Genomic DNA, 20,512 nt, shown 5'->3' with positions numbered 1-20,512 from the left:
CGCCATCCCCAGCCAGGGCAGCGGCACAGCTGCCTCAGCGCTCCCACGGCTGCGTGCGCTTGCACGGTCGCGCTGCTGATCTGCTTTGTTGGGCTTTAACCTGACAGAAGGAAAGCCTTCAAGTGCTGCTAAAAGGAATAAAATTATAGTTGTACTTTAGGGAGCAAAAATGATCTCTTTTGGCATTGTGCTGTTATTGCAAATTGTGTGTGTGTGATTTATCCTAATTAAAAAAAATATGACAGACATAAGCCACAGAAATGTCTGTAAATGACACAATCTGGTCCTGTCTTTGTTTATCACTATCATAATGCATTGCTGGCCTCCTAAAATTATTAGCCTTTGTGACTTGCTAATAGCCACGGACTCTTACTTGTGAAATGGAAAGGTGTCCAATCGTAAAGCAGAATGTGAGCATTTCAATGTGGGATCAGCATTTCACTTGGTTATGCTAGATCATTCTTTATCGCTTTCTAAAAAAAATTATTTATTTTCTGCCTGTTTGTTTAGTGGGTAGAATTTTTCAAGCTTGTAGTTTAAATATAGAAAGCTGGAGTGGGGTTCAGAATTTTTCCTTTATTGGAGTGAATTAAATGGTTCTCCATTACATAAGACTGCTCTATGAAATTAATAACAGTCATTTCCCCATGTGTGTTGAGTGAGTTTTCAGATCAAACCAGACCACTGAAGGGATATACACTGCTGCATTGAAGAAAGATGCTGCGATATTCTGTATCAAAAAGGTTAAACTCATCGGCTTCTATGTAAACACTCATTTTACCCCAGCTAACCTGTAAAGATTTCATTTTGCTTCATTTATCTTCTCCCTTACCCTATGCTAAACCATTCCCAGTTTCGAGGAAAGAATCATGTCTCCATTCATTTCCTATCTTGCTGAATTGCCTTCGCACTTCCTATCATCTGCACATAATCCTATTCTCTCCATTATTGTCTTAATACCAAGTACAGCACAAGATAATGGATAGGCACTGTAATAACAGTGTGGCCTGTAGGAGCCCCTCGAGGGAAATATCTTTGACGCTGGTAGAATATTAATGCATCCCAGGTCCCTGATCTTCCTCTTTCACTTCATCTCCTGTTTTCTAAACTACATAATGACTTTCATATACATGACAAAAGCATTAGAACAGAAAAAGACTCATTGATGAGCAGCAGGGCTGTGTGATATTAAGAAGCACTATTCTCAGTTCTTTGTACAGTTTTTGACCACCATCAGAGACAGTGTATGCAGGTAATTTCTGATTTGAATAGATACAGGCATAAAGAAGCATTATTGTACTCTGTTAATCCAAATGCCCATCACAGGCACTGCGTGAAAATAAATTAAAATGTAATTCTTCAATAATGCATCTGTCTACAGGATGATTTTCAGCAGATTAAAAACAAACAACTTGATATCACTTAGAAAGGCTAGTGGATTGTTATTGAGAAGCTTAATCATCAGCAGATTATGAATGGAACAGTAAATCAAAGCAGGGTATGTTAAACAATGTAGATTGTGTTGTAGCAGCAATTTACTGTACATAATTTTTTAATAAAAGGGAAAAATTGATTTTTGTGAGCGTAAACATTGAATCCTGTGAGAATTTAGCTGTTGTTATTGAAAAGGGGAATGTAAAAAATGTTATTCTTGTCATGTAGGAGCAATAACCTTTCATTCCTCTTACAAAAACCAGAAGTTTGCTCCCTTTAGGGCTGCCTTTAAGCATAACTCCTTTTCTTTCCTTTTGTGACATACTTTGTCTTTTGCTATCATATTTTGCAAATATGATGGTGTATTCCTGATTCACACTTCACCCCCCATCCAAGGTGTGCACCCTGGTGAAGGGGGGAAACCCCCAAACTTTCCTTTTGCCCTGAAAGGAGCTCTCCAAATTCGCACTGTGGGCTTTTGCTTTTAAATGGAGATCTGCAAGCAGATGTCCATTGCTGCTTGTCTTCAAGGTCTGGCTTTCACTGCTCCTGGTGTTGGATTTCAGGTGAAACCTCAGGCTGGGGCCTCGGCAGCAGCCCTATCTCCCCCTGCCTGCTGCTAGTTGCTGTAGGAGCAGAGCAGCTTTTGACCATCAATCATTGCTGATAATATCTGAGGAGAAAGGGAGAAATTATTTCAAATCAAGGGAACTGAGTTAGGAGCAGGAGCAGCAGCAGTCTGGTACTGGCAGTGTGCTGGAGGGGAGAAAGACTAAAGTCTGGGAGAATCAAGGATGAGAGCTAATATATAAAAGTTCTCATGGAATAAGGTCTTGAGATTAAGAAAATTTGAAAAGTACTTGAAAATTAGTTACATTCTAAATGAAAGATTAAGAAAATTTGCACAAAATGCACAGATACCCTGTGCTTTATGATGGTGGCTGTTTCCCGTGTTAACTGCTAAGTAAATGCTAAGAAGCATCTTCTAACTTCAGTGCTCAATCCTGACCCAGCCTTGCAAGGGGCTCTGGGGAGTCCAAGGAAATGTCAGGGTGAATGACTGAAGCCATACTAAAAGAAATATGTCCCAAGAGTAAAAGAGGAGACAGCCTGTCTATTCCTGGGCCTACTGTTGTTTTATGCTCTAATTTTATTTTCAGATAATTCATTTGATTGATTTCACTGCTTTTAATGTTATTTTTTCTGTTTTGAACTCACGTGGTACTGTGAAATAGTCTAATATTGAATTATGCTGCTTCTGCATTTTAAACTGTGCTCAGCAGGGTGGAAAAATATACGTGGATCTAAAAGACATTGGACTGTACATCAGAAACCTGAAGCTGTCCCTTTGGAACCTGGTAAAAACTATGTTAGCAAGTTCTGTTGTTATCATTATAAACGCAATGCCTTTTCTTTCACATGTGTTTACTTGCCAAGAGAAAAAATGACATCCTGTGTGACACTGGTAGTGTGGTATCCCAGTTTATGAGACTGTAAACAAGAAGAGGTGAGAAAGAACTCAGTTCATTTCCGTTAGTATTCACTTAAAAATTGTTATGGTCTAAATGTAAGTCTGGAATCAAAATATTAGGTTGTTTATTTCACTTTGTTTTCAAAAATGAGTCTGGTGTATGGTTTTTGTTACTCTTCCATTTTAGCTGTCCTAAAATGAGGAGAGAAAGTACTTTAAGATCATACTGTAAAGACAATACCTCTCAAAGTTTTTTGCAGTTGTGTCACCAGCATTTGGGGGACCACCATTTGGGGCAGCCTTGGCAAACCCTCTCTAGAGGCTCTGGGAAGGTCCTGGTTAGCCTGATATACCAGTCTATTTTATGTGCAGAGACCCTTTACAGCTTTCCTTGTATTTATTGACTTCACTGGGTCAGTCACACTTCTGTGATGTTTGGTGTAACGTAGTAAAGTAGGAATTATTACTCACATAATGAATACAGGAAAGTCAGTGATCCCTAGCAAAGGCTGGAGACTCAGTGTTTTTGGTTTTTCATAGGCTTAGAGTAGGAGACAAACAGGTTTCCATCCTCAGAGACAAAAAAACAGGCCTGAGAAAAAAATAATGGCTTGTTGGTTTTGATTTTGGTTTGGCTTCTTTTTTCCCCTCAGTCTTGGAAGCCCAAGGACATCATGGTCCCAGTCCTCAAAAGAGCTGTATCTTACAGCCCTTGTACCTTGGATCAACTTTGTAAGTGAAGAAAGACTTTGAAGGTATTCAGATTACTCTGTATGAAAGATAAAAATGGATGTATTTGTTTTCAGCCTTGGTTGTAGGTGAAGCCAGGACAGACAGGACAGGAGTCTGCAGCAGTCAGGAATTTGTCTGGGTCATGAAATCTGTTTCAGAGTGAATGAGTGGGTCTTCCCAGGGACTCTGAGTTGGGTGGTTGTGATGCCAGAGATGGTTGAATTCCATTTAAAGAATTCACTTGTCTCCTGTTTGTTGTTTCTGACTTACTAAATGCTGCTAATTATTGCTAGGGTTTTTTTCTTACTTATAATCACCTTCAGGTTTTTGACCAGGAAAAGTGCTGTCTTTGTAGGGCTAAAGTACAACTTCGATGTCTTTCATACACTAGCTTCTTCTCATGACCTCTGGCATATGGCAAAATTATCTTTTAAACTGACTTCTAACAATTTTATAATTCAAACCCAGTTTTATTAAACAAGAAAAACTCGTTGTGACCCATTTTGACTTTTTTTTTTAAAAATTCAGAGTTATGAAGTTGAAATTTGCAGTTTAATTTAACTATTATACTGTGGTTTACAGCTTGTTATGCCTCTTCTTTTAAAATGTATATTACTAGCAAGAAATCTAAATAAATTATCATAAGCCATTTTCTCTTTTCTCTCTCTCTGTATTTTTACTCTTAGAGAAAAAGATGTGCTCCATTAGAGTGTCATTGATATTATCATTTTTCATATTTTAAGAGGTACTGCATGTGCTCTGTGTGAAATACACTTGAAAGGATTTTTTTTTTTTTTTTTTTTTTTTTTTTTGTGATAGCAGTTTATGTTGTTTCTAATCTTAATCCAGGCATCACTAATTTTGTGTTTGCAAGTAAACATGGTAATGAATGAGAATCCTCCTAGCATTGTAATTGATGTTGCTCTTTTGTATCCTGGATTTCAAATCTGTGTGCAATTGTCAGTGCCCTATAGAAATGTTAATTATATTGAATAATCCTGTTTGCCTTCATCAGGCTGGAGCAGTCGTAAGCAGTTAAGAAGGTATCATCCAAGATAGCTGGAAAGAAATATGGCATCAAAATGATGCAGAAAACCAGACTGGTACAGTTGTAGCCAGGATAGGGAATGGTGCTGGGGAAAGAAGGAGCACAGGCTATAAAAAATGGCATAGGCTGTGTTTGGTAGAACTGAAGGAGATGACCTAAAAGACAGTAATTTGAAGCAGCTGCAAGATGGAGAGCTGGGACCATAGAATAACATCTCCTCCCCACCCAGGGACTTGCAGGGGTTGTCGTCTATTCCTCAGACATGCACAGGCATTTTGTGATGGTGTAGAAAGGAAGGAATAGGACAGACTGTGCTTTTGGCAGGATGGCTCCTGGAGCACCGCGTGTGCTGCTCAGGACCGGGAGCGCTGGTGGGCAGCAGTGTGCAGATAGGGGGGTGCAGCCAGCTGCACTGCAGGGCTAAGGAGCTGCACTGCCCTGGTGCTGCTGTTCAGAGAACTGCATTTGCTGCCAGCTGCATTGCTGTTTGACTAGGCAGCTTCCTTGGGCTTATTCCTGTTGTTTGAAGTAGAGGGAGAAAGTGCTGCAGCATCTCCCATGGCATTAGTTAGTAGCAGTCAGACTTCTTTTAGAGATGGTAACTGCAAGTAAGAGTAGGGTGGCTGCAGTGCAGCTGAGTCAGTATATTCAGACAGCTGAGCTGGAATGTGTTGGTGCACCAGGCTCTGCTACCTGTAGGACATGTGAACATGTGCTGGAGAGTGGTGTACACAGTTAAGTGTGGTGTAGATTCCTTATCGAAATGTCAGTTCACAGTCAAATCGCAAGTCTAGAAGTCAGTGTGGAAGAATTAACCTTGTCATAGAGGTAAAAAATCATATTCATATATTTACAGAGGGATAGGGGCACTTAGAAAGCTCCTATTTAAATTGTTGTCTTAATTATGGAGTCCTCTGAGGTCCCTTGATGTGGAGGGGACAGTCAGTGAATTTTGAAAATAATACAATCTGAATGTTATGATCATCTGAAATAATACAGAACAGGATATGCTTACTTGAACTTTGAATCAAAATTTGTGAAACTTTGAACCTCTGTGTTCATGATAACATGGACAGCAGACCTCATGTGCTGAGAAGAGAAAAATTACTCCTATAGAGCACAAAAATGGCTCTGGTTTGCAATTACTTGTTAATGTAATTTTTTTGGCTAGTTGATGCATTACTAGAATGTTTTGCTCATGTCATATTCAAATTTGGACTGCAAAGGCATGGATTTTTGTAGGAAGACCTTATGTAATTAAATATAGGAAGCTCTTGAATAATTTCTAATACTTAATGATTACTTTTTGGATTATGAGGCATGCTTAGTGACTACTATTTTTACTCTTTGTTATTTGTTGAGCCTAGGTTGCACAGTATTTTTTCTTTAGTTTGCAACAACTTTGCTGAGGTCTCTTCTGTGATCATCCATTTTTCTTTCTGGAGACAGTGTCTTGGATAGCAAAGTGGAGGCAGAGCCATTTCTGGTGAATTCAGGCAAAGTGAAACTTTGCTGTGTAGTGGTGCTGGGCACAATTCAGGACTTCAGCAGGTACCTGCCATTATCAGGGGCTCTACCTCAGTGTGCTCATTTCTGATGTTGCTCTATCAGCATTGTTTCTTCAGAAATGTGGGAGTACTGTAAATTGCCTCTCAGACACTGATGAAGGAACATTAATTACTGAGGTGCCTTCTAATTTCAAAACTGGAATACTGTAGTTTTTTCCTTAATGGACTTCCAGACTCTACTATGTGGAGATTAAAGTGAATTAAAAAAACTCAACAAGAAATCTTTCATGGGCACCAAATTTTGCACTCACATTAAAGCTGTTCTCAAATACTCCCCTGACTCCCTCCTGATATAGTTTCGTATTTTTTTCAGAACAGGACTGATCCCATTAAAAGGCATTAACATGTTTTTAATCTCATCATCAAATTTATCCTGTTGATTATTGTTGGTATCTTTGTAATGCAATACAGAAAAAAATGAAACTGTAATTTGGCCTTTTCAGATTTTCAGTGCAGCTAAACTGACATGCTGAATTGTACCAACCCTCATGCTGTCAAGAGATGCCCTGAAAAAGCTCTTAGACCTGATTATCCATTGGAACAATGGCTGTGTCTCTAATTTTAGACAGCTGCAAGCAGGGTGACTCTCTGTGAAGAAGCAGGACATTTTGTGCTGCATTCCCTTCTCAGGAACATGAACTCTTCTCCGCTTGCTTAAAGCCCTGCTGTTTACAGGCCTGAAATCCTCTTGTAAACATGTGCTTCTGCACCGTGAAGGCTTCAGCCTGTAGCACTGTCCTATTCACAGACACCAGTCCCAAATCCCTGCCTCTTTCAGCACTCAGTGCCCTGCTGTTCGCACCTCTGAAATTCTTTTATGTAAAAGCTGCGCTGTCTGACTGAAGTCGTGTTCTGCTGCCCTCTTGCAGAGAATGCTTTGTGTGAGCATATACATTTTTCCTGGGTAACATTTTCTTTTCTCAGAAATTCAGAATATAAATATTCACTTAGACCGCACTTCCTAAATCAATGACGTCTTGTCGATGGGAGTTAAGTTTTCATAAAAATACCATTGTCAGGCAAGATTCTGTAGAGCACCTACTAACTAGATGGGGGAAAATTGAATCTGTGAATAATTTGGTATCTACATATCCCTGATGACTGAATCGCACACCTGTAGCTGAGGACACTTCTTGTAACACTGCTTTTAAGTGGTAAAGTTACTGAATATAGCAAAAGAAATCCCCAAACCCCATAAAAAACCCCACATAAAAACTGAGTATAGATTTGGAAGAGGGGATATGTAAAATGCCTAGTTAAAAAAAAAAAAAAAAAAGAAAAATCCTGTGTTGAAGTTTCAAAACTCAAATGAGCATTGTGTGTGGAGATAAATCATTCCCAGAGGCAAATGCTGCAAGAAAATTATTCTTGTCATTTTCTATTCGTTTCCACTACCTTGATTTTAAAATCAATACTTCTAAAATATGTACATTCCAAGCTGTATCTGCAGTGTGCTGCTATGTGTAGTGTTGCATCACACCAGGGCAGGCTGTGCTCCACTCTCTTCTAGGTGGAAGCTGTGCCATTCCTGGCACTGTTTTAAATTGCTTGTCCACCTAGTGGAAGTGATGACTGAGAGTAGATGTTGTTCGTGTCTCTTAGCGACTCACTCATTGTCTTCTGTTGTGATTCTTTAATTTCTAGAGTGTATTTTGGGCATTGCTGTTACACAACCATCTGGTAGCTCTTGAATTTATGGAATGTGCCAGGGGGACATGTGCTGACATTCAAAAAGAGAGTAAAAGACTGTTAACCAAAATAGTCTCCCTTTTGTTTAATAGTTAATAGTTGGCTTGTACTTGTCACACCAGAAAGTTCTTTAGAAATAAAAAAGCAAATTAAAAAGATGCCATAAAACCTTCTGTAATTCATCAAGCTGTGCTCCTACTGCTGGTTGACCTGCTTTCATATGGATATTCCTACCATTAAACAGACACACAGTAGTCTTTGTGTGTAGCAAAACCTGTGTGCTACAAATTGGTGGTGCAAACCCTTGAAATGTGCATAAGCAAAGCTACACGTATTACCTACTTGCCTTTCTGTGTGAAGGTTTTGAAGACATCCCGTTAGGGTTTCTATCAGATGGAGCTCTGCAGTTAGTGACTCCAGCCCCTGCCAGGATGTGCCATCTCCCCACATGCAGCTGCCAGGTCTGTTCTTCCCTGTTCACAGTAACACCCCATCCACCACAAAAGATTTACCTTGAGTACTTGATTAGCAAACAATGAGTTTTATTTTACCATGCAGAAGGCACTAAAGGAAACTCTTTTGCCTAACTGCACATACGCATTTATTAATTTTCTACTGCTCATTAGTGGTGCAGTGAGCAAAACCTGCACATAGAAAGCCTCTGAAGCCAAACCCTTTGCACTGACACCAAAATTAATTTGTCTGATTTCTCTGGAACTCAGAGCTGGAACATTAGTTCTCTGGAACTAATGGAAGCATGAGGAGAGCCTTCCCCTGGGAATCTATTTGTTTAATATCTCTTATGGATGCTAGAAAACAGTTATGAAATCTTTCAGTGCTAAATTATTTTCCAGATACAATTTGGTTACTTGCTTTCATATAATTCCTAGAACACAAGTTCTGGCTTTTACAGGTTAAATTACCTTACTAAGACTAGCAGAAAATGTATATCAAACTTTTGTGCATTAGATGGAGGTACTGTTCAGAAACGTCTTGTGGTAACCAGCATGTATATGTGTATTATAGAAGCTACTGTGAAAGCTACAGTGATTCTAATGCTACTGAAGATTTAATATCAACTCTTAATCACTGTGTATAATCATATGATCTTATTGTTAATTCTCTCCTTAGTGGTTCTTGCCAACAGAGACTCTTGGCTAAAATGAGTAGTTGCCTAAATGGTACTCGGGAGGCAGCAGGACAATGGTATATGTGGAGCCACTTCCCTTTCACAAAGGATGCAACACCTCTAGGTAAGCAAGAGTTTGCCTGTGCTGTGACCATGCTAATTTGTGGTTGAGTGCTGAACAAATCACAGCTTTCTGCTACAAACAGCAATCAACAAATCCCTGCTGGGCACATGGATGAGGTGCATTTTCCCACCCTGTGCTTGCAGCAGAGTGCAGTGCACTGAAGCTGCACTTACAGCATCAGTGGTGGGAATGCAGTGATTTGAATGATCTGGTGCAAGAGACTCTTTCTGCTGCTTCTGTGGTGAAGTGCCCGATGGCTGAAATGTACAACACAGGGTATCACTGATACAGAGTTGCACAGAGTGCAGACTGTTGGGTGCTGAGGTAATTGTCTGCTGAAGATGCTGCTGTCATTTCAGGATGTTGTTAAGGGCATAGAAAATAATATTTAAGAAGTGCTAAAAGTAGACACCATGCAAGTGAATTGTAATGCATTGAGGGGAAAATGTGATAAACTACTCATAGCCTTTGACAGTACTCTGTGACACCTCAATTTTCAGAGAAAATGATAAGCTTCTGATAAAATAATAAGAGAAAAAGAAGAAAACAGAAGTCTTTCATCTGCTTCCATCTCTCTAGTTCACAGGAGTGAATGCTGCTACAGGAGCAAGAAGCAGAGGGTAAAGGAGGATTGAGGTGGGAAGGATTGTGTTAATACCAAGAATAGGGGATATGATCAAGAAACACAATCAAGATTAAAGAAGAAAGAGAACTTTATGTAAGCTTAAAGGGGAAGAACTTGGTATGCTGCAAAACAAGAGAAGAATAAAAAAATTGGTAGTCTAATGTATTCCTCCTGGAAATACATACATACAATATAAATTAAAAAATAAATAAAATGTATTAGTTTTTCCAGTGGGGCTGCAGCAATATTTTTGCTAAGAGATGAGCTAACAGAATAATAATGAAGAATGTTGCTATAAATTCTCCTAAAACAAGGAGGATTTTTTTTTAAAAGAGGAATTTTGCTAACATGACATTACTAAGGAAGTTTAGAGCAGAACTCGTTTTAGAACCATCTTTGCAGGTTAAAGTGAACACGTTGAAGGCAAAATAGGCAATAATGGTGTAGTGGTTAGATGTGAACTACCATCAATATTCAAGTTAAAAGCTAGCAGAAATACTAGGGTAAGTAGAGGACCATTAAGTTTCATCTCACTTGTTTCCAGTCTTTGAAAGGAAGGTGAAAAGGCAGGAGGAGAAAGCAGTACTACAGAAAACAGCAGAAAAAAATAACTTGATGAAAATGATACCAGATCTGTAGAACTGGAAAGACCTAAAGGATCTATTCTTATACCAATAACACCTCTGAGATAAAAACAATGGAAAAGACAGAGGAATTATTTATCATCTGAGATGGAGACAAGAGAGAGGGAAAATACAGAAAAAGTTTAGGATAAATATTAAGCCAAGTTCTTAAAAGTATGGTTTGCCCATGAAATTGTGTCTGTGCTCTGTGATGTGCCACGTTTTGGTAGAAGGCAAAATTCACTCTTGAGTGCATTTTGAAAAAAGATCATGTCATAGCAATACACTGGCGTTCTCCATCATCCTGTGCTCAAACTCTTCTCAAAGCCTGAACATGCAGGATAATGTTTCTCCTTACAGGGTAGGGACAAAAGCTTATACATTTCCAGAAGAGAGCAGGATAATTTTTGGGAGATGCAGTTGAATATGCCGTACTAAATACAGCTGAAATTTGATACAAATTGTTTTTGATACAACGTTTGGGAACACTCCTCCTATGGTTAAAGGCATTGTGAAGAATGCGATGTACCTGGTGGAAGCTGTAAAACTCCTACTGAAATACATTGGAAAGCCATGGTGCTGTGTTAGACAAAAAAGTTAAGCATAACCTGGAATTTTCAGGCTTAAAAAAGAGAGAAATGAAAAAAAGAAAAATTTACTTTCAGTGTCTTCAATGAAAACCTTTCCTGGGTTCAGACCAGTCAATCTGTTACATCCATATAATGAATCAGTGCACATGGTATACAGAATGGAAGAGATATATAAGAATAACAAAATAATTTTTTAGCTAATACCAACAGACATTAACCTGCATCATGGGACTTTCTGTAGCCTGATGTAATGCTGTGTGTTTAGGGTCAGGGAACAATGCCTTGTCCTGGAGGAATTGCTCCTTTTTCCACAATGAAGACAGTGAAGAAGTCGGGAAAATATTGGGGACTATTAGTAGGGTTATTTTGCGTTCTTCTCTTATATATTGCCTATTGGGGATGGAAATTCTCATGCCACATTTCTGTGGTGGTATGTGGAAGAAAGCAGGCAGGCGTGAGGGGGAAGCTGCTGTGCAGGAGGCTTTCACTCCTGTAGTCAGCCTCTGCAGTGCCTTTGTAGGAGCTCTGCTTTATGTTGCAGTGTAGGGAGTTGCCAGGAGAGGGGGGAAAATGGGGAAAAACGAGGTTTGATTAATAAAGCAGGCTTGTCCCTTGAGTGAGAAGCATGGGTGATGTATCAGTGCCTGTACCAGGCTTTAGCTGTAGAGCTGTACATCCTCAATTGCATATTAAAGATTAAGGAAAGACTCCAAAAGCCTAAACTGCCAGTCTCCCTGCATGTCTTTCTGTGAGCATCGTCTTGTGCCATGGGTTCAGGTGATGCTCTTTCTTGTTTACACAACCACAGGCTTCTTGGAGCATCTGCCTTTTGCTCGTGCCATGATTAAATTGTACAGGAAGAACATGTGTTTCTCAAATGTCCCTGCAGCCCTTTGGATATGACTGTTTTAAGTTTGACAAGAGGAGGCAAGGGTGCACATGAAAGTGTGCAGTTCTGAGTTTGTTCTTTTTGGTGCTTTCATATTGCAAAGATCAATAATTTACCTCCTGTCAGGTGAAACCAGGAGATTAGTTGCATTAATTTTTGAATGCTTTCTTAGTGTCTGTAAATTGATCTTACCTTGCTGAAGTCATGTTTGCAGTCTTGCTGTACTGTGGTGGCAGGGGAGCTACACTGAGCTGTGCTGGCTGGATGTACAGCTTAAAAAGCACTATATGTGAATAAACATAGCTGTTGTAACAGGAGGCAGGGAATCATCAACAAACTGGGGATTTGATGGGGCTGGGCACTGTTTTGGTTTAGGCTGATTATTGGATTTTTCATCCAAGGTAATGTTTTGTTGTTTGTTGTTTTCTTCTCAAGTACATCCTCTGCTCTTGGTTTAGCTCATCATCCATACATACAGCACAGAGCTTTAGGCTGATTTCCAGTGCTCTCAAAACGGCCAGTCAGCCCTTACCTAGCCTTGCATGATTGCCAGTGTTTCATGTGTATGACAGGGTGCAGAAATTCTGTGTTAATGTTCTGGGGGGGTATGTTTTCAGCTGAAATCAAAGCAAGTGGCGCTGCTTGTCCTGAGCACCTTGATGCAGTGGCACTCTAGTGGCTGAGGTGCTGTGTGTCTCTGACCCCGTAGGCACCCAGTGGGTCTCAGCCTCCTTCTGCTCCTGCCTTGCTGCCCAATGTGGGGACATGGCCTCAGGTGCCTATGAGCCCTCCCAGCTGGCCATGTGATTCTCTACATGTAGGTTTGGGCACAGCCGGTGGGCTTCTGGTGCTGAGGAGCACTTCCTGTAGGAGAGGAGCCATGCCTGCCCAGCAGTGTCTTTGGATGAAGTAGAGGTTCTTCACAGGCATTTTTGCTCCATTATCCCTCTGCAAATACTATGCCTGATAGATATTATAGTGCCACCTAAAACATTGCTTACTTACATTATTCTGAAAAAATGCTGGTGGTAATCACCTACCAGCAGGCAGCAGTTCCCTCTGAGTCGAGAGGCATCAAAAAGCCTGATGCTGCACTGCTCCCCTCAACGGCTCAGGAACTGCCCTTGGCCCATGGCACTGCTCTCTGTGCTACTGTGAACAGATGTAATTCTCTGATCACATCTCTCATTTGTGCATTGATTTTGAACTAATGATGTGTTTCTGTGTGCATACCTAGGGGAAAAAAAAAGGAAATACTAGAACTCCTCCTTCATTTTGGACTGTATAGCTCAGAGCTGCTGTGGAGGTACTGCATATAGCACTGCTGCTGTTCCTGGGCTTTTATGAAGTCATTGGAAAGATTTAATTAAAACTGTTTTCTAGGTTTCATCTTCTGCAGGAATGGTCTTTTAAGGATTCTACCCATGGGGTATTGTTCATCCAATTTAAGGTATTGAAATGCAGAATATTATTCTGGTGTATTTACTCTGTGGAAATCTAGACTTAATTTTTTTTCCTGAACAGTTTGCTGCTATGTGGAGGAGATGCAGTCCATGTTCTGCAACTGCTATGAGAGGTGAGATTGAAGTGAGTTTGACTCTCTGCTGCATTTTATCTAAAGCCTGCAGGTAACTCGGCCTCATTGTGTCTGAACATCATAAATATTTATTGTTTTTCTATTAAAACATTTCCATAGATATCACTGTCATTTGTATTGTTCTGTATTTAACTAAAATATGTTTTTCTCCTTGAGATTTTCTCTAGTTCTGGTCACAGTACTGCTTGGTTTGTCCATACAAGCTATTCACTCAATCTCTAGTGCTTGCTGGCAGGGTTTGTTTAGGAATTGAATACTGTGATATTCCTAGGTGTTCCCACAGGTGCACCATGAAGGCGTACCTTTTGCATTGCCATTGCACCAGCGCTCAGATTCCCCAAGTTTCTCAGTGTGCAGATCACAGCTGACAGTTTAGCCAAACCATGAAGTTAGCTGTGCTGGCACTGTAATGAAAACACTCACTGCTCTCCTGTGCTGGAAATCCTGTTTTCAGACTCAGTTGCCCACAGCTCTTTTCCCCACACATCATCCTGGTTTTGCAGCCTCCTCTGCTTTGGGGAATTTCTCACCACATACTCAATTGACTTTTCCTACTGGAAATTGAGCCACAGTAAATATCTTACATGATCAATTCTGTTCACCCACAAAATATGACTGGCCCTTTTCCTCAGCTCCCAATCAATGCCTTGTCCTTTTAATTTGCTCTACTTTCTACCTTTCACTTATTTATTTCTGCAGCCATATTCCCAGGTCATTCTCTAGTTCTATTCAAAGGAGTTTGCACCTCTGCTGTTCAGGATGTCTCCAAAGTCCGAAGCTCTTTTCTTTGGGTAAAATGCAGTCCTTATGTCTTTGCAGACCTTCTCCCATGCCAGAAGCTCTCCTCCCTCTCAGACACTTGTCCTGGTCCAGCCTGCTCCCATCTCCATGAGACTCTTTCTGTTCTTGCCCAGCCCCAGCCCTTGGTGGGGTCTGTCAGCCCTGAATCTGCTTCCAGCCTTCCGGCCAGGTGGACTGGGGATGCAGGTCCCAGGGGATGCAGCTGCAGGGCCATGACCAGCTCTGCCCACCCTGAAGGGAGGTGACCAGACAAACTCCTGGTATGTATCTAATGTTAAACTTGTATGCTTTTGATTTACATGCACAAAACCATACCAGCTCCTACCCTTACAGTATAATTTCCCCCTGCTAGTTTTCCCTCTCTTGTATGGTGCCAGTTCTGTATTGTTATTCATTTTATGTATCTTTTATCATATTTGTCAGTAAGTCTCCAGCAGACACAAAGCAGCAGGCTCTGTTTGCAGCAGTACAGCTACCAGAGCTTGGCAAAATAGCAGTGCAAAATCATTTGCATTAGAGCTAATAAAGACAGCTGGAATGGGCCCCAAAATATGTTCAATAAACCAATAAGAGTGACTGCTGTTTATACTCCTACTTCAGTAAAACTAACTGGTTTTCATTCAATGTTTATAGTGCTGTAATTGTGTAGTGCAGTATTTTCCTGCAATTTAAAACTAATATAATGGTCAATGCCTGCCGACAGTTTGCTAACAATTTCCGGTCTCATGCCTTGTGCATTTTATTTCCTCCATATGAGGGGAGGGTGAATGTCTCGCCATGTACTTTGCTGTAACTCCTGGTAAATGCTGTTTCTTTTATTGCAGCCATTATAACTATCACTTTGGGGAATAAAAGCATGTTGAGGTTTTTTTAACCTCAATTTCTGTATTCAAAATTTTCCAGAAATCTTCTGGAGGAGTAGAGAGATCATAATTTAGGAAAAGAAATATATGAATTAATCAATTAATAGAATTCTTTGAAATTCTAGATGCTAACACACTGTTGTAGCTTTCCTCTGCATTCCCCCCTAGCAAGTTGAGCTTATCTGTCCCATGGAAATGATTTATTTAAAATAGAAGTCTCAGACCTTGAGACAATATTGTCTTACCAAATCTAAATATCTTGGAAATACGTGCTTATTCTGAAACATGCACATTTTGGCTTCCATAAAAGAACATGCCTATTTTTAAGATTGCTTGATGCATGCCAGCAATTTTTTATAAAGAGGATAACTGATAGACATTCTAAATAATAATGACAAATAAATAACATCCCTTTCTCACAGTGCTTGACAATGCAAGGATGCTGTACAGGATTATATAGGCAAAAGTAACAGGCAAAATTTTCCTTTCCCCTTTGCCATACATGAAACAATAAATCAATCCATACTAAGTTCATTTAGCCATATTTTACATCTTCTAGAACTGGAATTGTGGAGCCTACAAAACAATTTATATTTTATCTGTACCATCTAATTAATTAAATGGCCCCAGAGTACCAGACTCACAAATCTCGTTAATAGCTGAATACTGAAATAAAGACTGTTCACCCCTACTAGAATAATATTTGCATATCTCCACCTGTGATGGGTAATAAGTACCTGCCACAAATCAGAATTATGAATTTTGCACGCCGAACAAAACCGCAGGGGAAATTATACCTCAGACATTCCATAATAATTGCAGCTAAGCTGTTTAGTGCCATCCACTTATTCTGCCTGAAGTGTTTAAAGCAGCAACAGTTGTAAATGAATTCAGGCACACATTCAAGAGAAAATGTTTTAAAAAGTTTTTCTGTCTTGCCATATGTAATTATCTTTATAGAAATGTTCATCTACAAGTTATAACATGCTCACATTTAAAATTGCAAATTAAAAAGTAAGCTACTCCAATTAAACTACATTTTATAAGAGCATCCTTGTAAGTTTACTATGATGATACAGGGAACAGTTTGGGCCATGTTTATCCCATTGATCTCCCAGAACTGGTGATCTGTTCTATAAACAGCTGCAGTAAGGGGCCTGATTTTTCAGTGCTTCTTTCCCCAATAACAAGTGATTCCTGGGGGAGATTTCACTGTTAAATCTTGGACAGAAATGTACTGCAATGTAGATAGTCTTTTATAGGCTGGGGAATTGGGACATTAAAGTAGGCAGCACGAGTTTCCTCTGGTTTGTTTATTTTCGTGACAGGAATGGAAACTTCATTTGGAGTAGAGCTGGTGGAACGGTGAGATGCCGGTGGTCTCATCTTCTGGCTGGGAGTGTAAAGGAATGATAATGCCTGAGTTTACACTTCATATAATGATACGATTTTGAGAGAGCCCAAGAACTCTTTATAAGCACAGGTCCTGCTCAGTCAACCACATTAGGACAACAGTAGGAACTGGACCATGCTTTGCTTCAGGAACACAGGTTGGTCTGTGAATGTGGTATGAACCCACCCACTGTGTGTGTATCTGCTGCTTGTGCTCTGTGTGCCAGTTCCCACTTTACTAAAAGATGCTAAGAGCAGTGTTTTGAAGCGAGAGCAGCGCATGGTGCAGGTTCCACCTCTGTCTCCAGATGAAGACACGGAGGCATGGGACACCACCTGTCCTTGTGGGATCCCTGGTCCCAGCCTGCCACTCTGCAGGAGCTGGTGGGGGACAGATCTTTGCCACCACAAACATGAGGCATTAGGTAACAAACTGGTGGTGACAGCCCTGCTGCCTCTTGTGATGTGTATGCATGAATTGTTATATTATAGACTTTAGAGAAGGCAAAAGACCAACAAAAATAACTCCTCCTCCGCTCTGGGTCTCACTGAACACTTGGTGTTTTATGAAGAGCTAGACTTCCCCTTTCTGCAGCAGAGGTGAACAGAGCCAAAACTGCAATCTGAACTGTATTTGTGATCACTGAAATCAACTTATAATTTTAAAGCTAGTCTTCTGATTTTGGAGTATTTTCTCTTAGTAATGCACAGCACAGGCAAGCCTGGGTATCCACATTTAGGCTGCAGGTGAGAGTACGCTAGAAGGAGTGAGACACAAGGGAACCCTATTTCCATCAGATGAGAAGGGCAGAGACAGCCCAGAAGAAGGCACTCGATGGAAGGTGCAGATCAGGGTGTCTGAGAGGAAACCAAATCCTGGAAGGGGCAGGCAATTTGGGTAAGCATTCAAATGCATATGCGTGTAGATAAGCAAATTCACCTTGGGGTTAGGATTATGTACACCCATCACTGTGGCCTTACAACCTGCAAATATAACCTCACTATAGTGCTTACTGTCCCTTCAGAAGAGGAACGGGAGAAACCAGGAGAGGATTGCCGCTGGAGAGGCAGCGGTGCCCTCTGCCAAACCCTGCCAGCGACACACAGCCCCCAGGGAAGGAGGCCCTGGAGTACTGCAGCTCCTGTGCCTATAAATTTCCACATCTGTATGCTGCAAGGGGAGCAGTCATTTTGCCAGTGTTTTAGTAAAGGATTAAAAAATAATTAGGATTTATATATGTTCAAAAGGAAGGGGTACATTGCAGCAAGTCACAAGATGATTAAGTTGGTTGACTGGCTCTGCCTAGAATGACACCAGTGAGCATGAGGGTTTAGGAAAATAGCTGATAGCCTATTACCATGATGAAGTGCAGATTAACACTTCTTTGTATATTTTAGAGGGCTAACAGATGAGGTCCCTTGGATTTTTTTTTTTCCTATTACATAAAATGGCTATAGAAGCTGAACTATAATCCCTCGCTAACTTACACATTAGCCCAGGGCAATAAAGATGTTTTTATTTGAGGCAGATTTCATGAAAAGTTGTTCAGTTTTATCTCTGAGTACTGTAATGTGCTGAAGGCATTTAAGTGTCCTGTTGGGACACTCTGTCCTGGAGAGCAGTTACTCTCAAAAGGACAGCAAGGCCATTGGAAAAGCTGTATTTTCTGCAAGAGGATCCTGCCCTTTCCCCTCAGTCCATCTGCCACTTTTTTGTCTTAGCTGTGAACAGAGGCCAAGCCACACCGTCAGACTGCAATCTCTGCTTGCACTCTGGTGGGTGCAGATCCAGCACCAGACAAACACGGTTGAAAGGGAGGCCTTGGTCTTCTTGCCTGCTTCCTCAAGCTTTGCCAAGTCCCCCTTCCTCTCTTCCTGCCAGCCATAAAGGATCCTGTGTCTCTGCAGTGAGGTTGCAGGTTTTCCCTTCAGTTCACGCCTGTTACCTGGGATGTTCCCCAAACCAGCAGTCTGGTTCCCTGCCATAAGTTGCCCCTTTTCCTGTCTTTTCTGGAGGCCATTAAAACTTGTAACACAACTCCCATCATCTTAGCTTGATTTTTCACAGAATCCTTTTCTCTAACCTTGACAAATGCAGCAGTAGTTCAACCATCCCTTCCCCAACAGCTCATGCTATCCAGGCTGCCTCCCTCTGCACATCCCTCCTGGCTAATTCCCTTGATTTCACAGATAACATAACCCACTTGTCGTCTTTCACCCATCACTTGATATCAGACTGCAACTGTCTCTTGGCTCTCACTGTCATTACAGGATGGTTACATTTGCTATCAAGACCTTCATGCCTTTTCCTCTTATTCCTCCACTTTCTCTCCCTTCAGCTGGCAGTGGCACCTCATAATTACCCATAAACCTGGCTTCTAGCTGTGATTCAGTGCTGTACATTTGTCTCTGTGGCTTCTATGTTTGGAGGACTGTTGGCTGTACAGGGGTCCTCTCTCCCTTTTGGGTGATCCCTGCTCCCTCACAGACACTCCATCTTTCTTTTGTTGTCCAGTTCCATTCTATAGAAGCTCAAATACATGTAAAAGGTGTGAGGGTATCCCCTCTCTAGAGCCAAAGTATAATCTTTGCTAGTAGCTAATAGCATCAGAAAATATTTACTGCCATGTAAATACAGCAGTGTATGGTCTTAGTAGCAGCACTACTTGGGTTTAGTCCCCTTCCAGTTGTATTCATATCAGCTGGCCTCTGTCTGGAAGGCAGATAAGGAGTTGGCATTAGTGGTTTCTTTCCATAAACTATTATGCAGAGAATAATCTCTGATTGATGAGGTCGTGCCCCACTACCTTACAAAGAAACACGTGTCTTTCCTAGATTGAAACATAAGGCCATAGTTGGCAATCAGTCAGCAGTTTCTCATTGATTATGACTGGCAGGGATTTTTATTATGCTTATTTTTGGTTTTATTTCCTTCATTTATCTAAATCTACCAAAATATTTCTATTTAATCTTTCAATCTATAAAAAGTACAGATTTCATCTTATAAGATGCTTTAAGTATGTATAATAAAACGATGGCTTTCCCTTTACCTTGCACATTCCATTCATATTGTAATTTTTTGTTCAAGCTTAAGCAGTCCATGTTTCATTAAAAAACCCCACACTATTCATATTTCTTTCATCCCTTATAAGATGGTAAAAGCAATGTTGCTTTGATGAAATTTGGCAGGTAAGAGGATCTAGTTGAATCATCTCAAACCCCTGGAGTTTTGGGCCTCCAGCTATTATAGTAGAGCAGCTACGAGTATTCAAAAATTGGTCCTTTGTTTGCACTGCATTTCCAAGCCATCTGTAGCACACAAAAGCCACAGCTCTCTTTATAGTTCAGAATGAATATTTAAAAGTTCAGTTTTAGATTTTATTTGTAGCACTTCACATCTTTCTATCCCATCTGTCTTGTGTCTCAGAGCAGTTACATTGAACTGTGCTAGGCAATGGCAGTACTTGGTCTTAGAACCACAGGTAAACGCTGTTTCCTTTCCATCTGCCATCACAGGGTGTGCACGTGTGTGATCAGGATCTGCACTGAGCACATATGGGTTTATTTATTCACATCCTCTACATTTTTATTTGAGTATTGACAAGCAGCTGCAGATATCAGGTCATCCTGTCTGAAACTTTTCTGTATGTTGCCAATGAGTGGCAGAAAAAACAAGCAACTGCATGAGTGCTGCTGGCCCTGGATGGTGTAGCCTGGCACCGTGGTGTGGCTGGCAGCACCCACCCCAAACTGGGCTGCCCCTACATCGGGAAGCTGTCCTTGGACCCATGTGCTGAGCCTCCACTTCCACAATGTGGCTGGGAAGTGACAAGTGCTCTTGGGAAAAGGGAAGGCACAAGGATACGTTGCAGTGAGAGGGGACTTGTGTCAGTTGGTGTGGAGGAGGCTGTAGGGGAAGGGGGTGAAGGTGCTCACT

At 40.8% G+C, this 20,512-nt stretch overlaps 1 long non-coding RNA gene across 14 annotated transcripts in view; it reads left to right on the top strand.

The window, feature by feature from the left end:
- LOC108445582 overlaps window positions 1–20,512 on the top strand; it is a 188,492-nt gene that overhangs the window by 99,153 nt on the left and 68,827 nt on the right. For 13 of the 14 annotated variants that reach the window (XR_001860500.1, XR_001860494.1, XR_001860497.1 and 10 more), the window contains 4 exons: window positions 9,074–9,195; window positions 13,447–13,498; window positions 14,339–14,580; window positions 16,512–16,733. This is a non-coding gene — a long non-coding RNA (uncharacterized LOC108445582). The remainder of the gene's footprint in view (window positions 1–9,073; window positions 9,196–13,446; window positions 13,499–14,338; window positions 14,581–16,511; window positions 16,734–20,512) is intronic. The other variant, XR_001860507.1, reaches the window with a different exon arrangement.

This window comes from Corvus brachyrhynchos, unplaced genomic scaffold (assembly GCF_000691975.1).
Source record: "Corvus brachyrhynchos isolate BGI_N302 unplaced genomic scaffold, ASM69197v1 scaffold101, whole genome shotgun sequence".
NCBI lineage: Eukaryota > Metazoa > Chordata > Aves > Passeriformes > Corvidae > Corvus > Corvus brachyrhynchos.
This window is presented reverse-complemented; position numbering and strand designations above follow the sequence as displayed.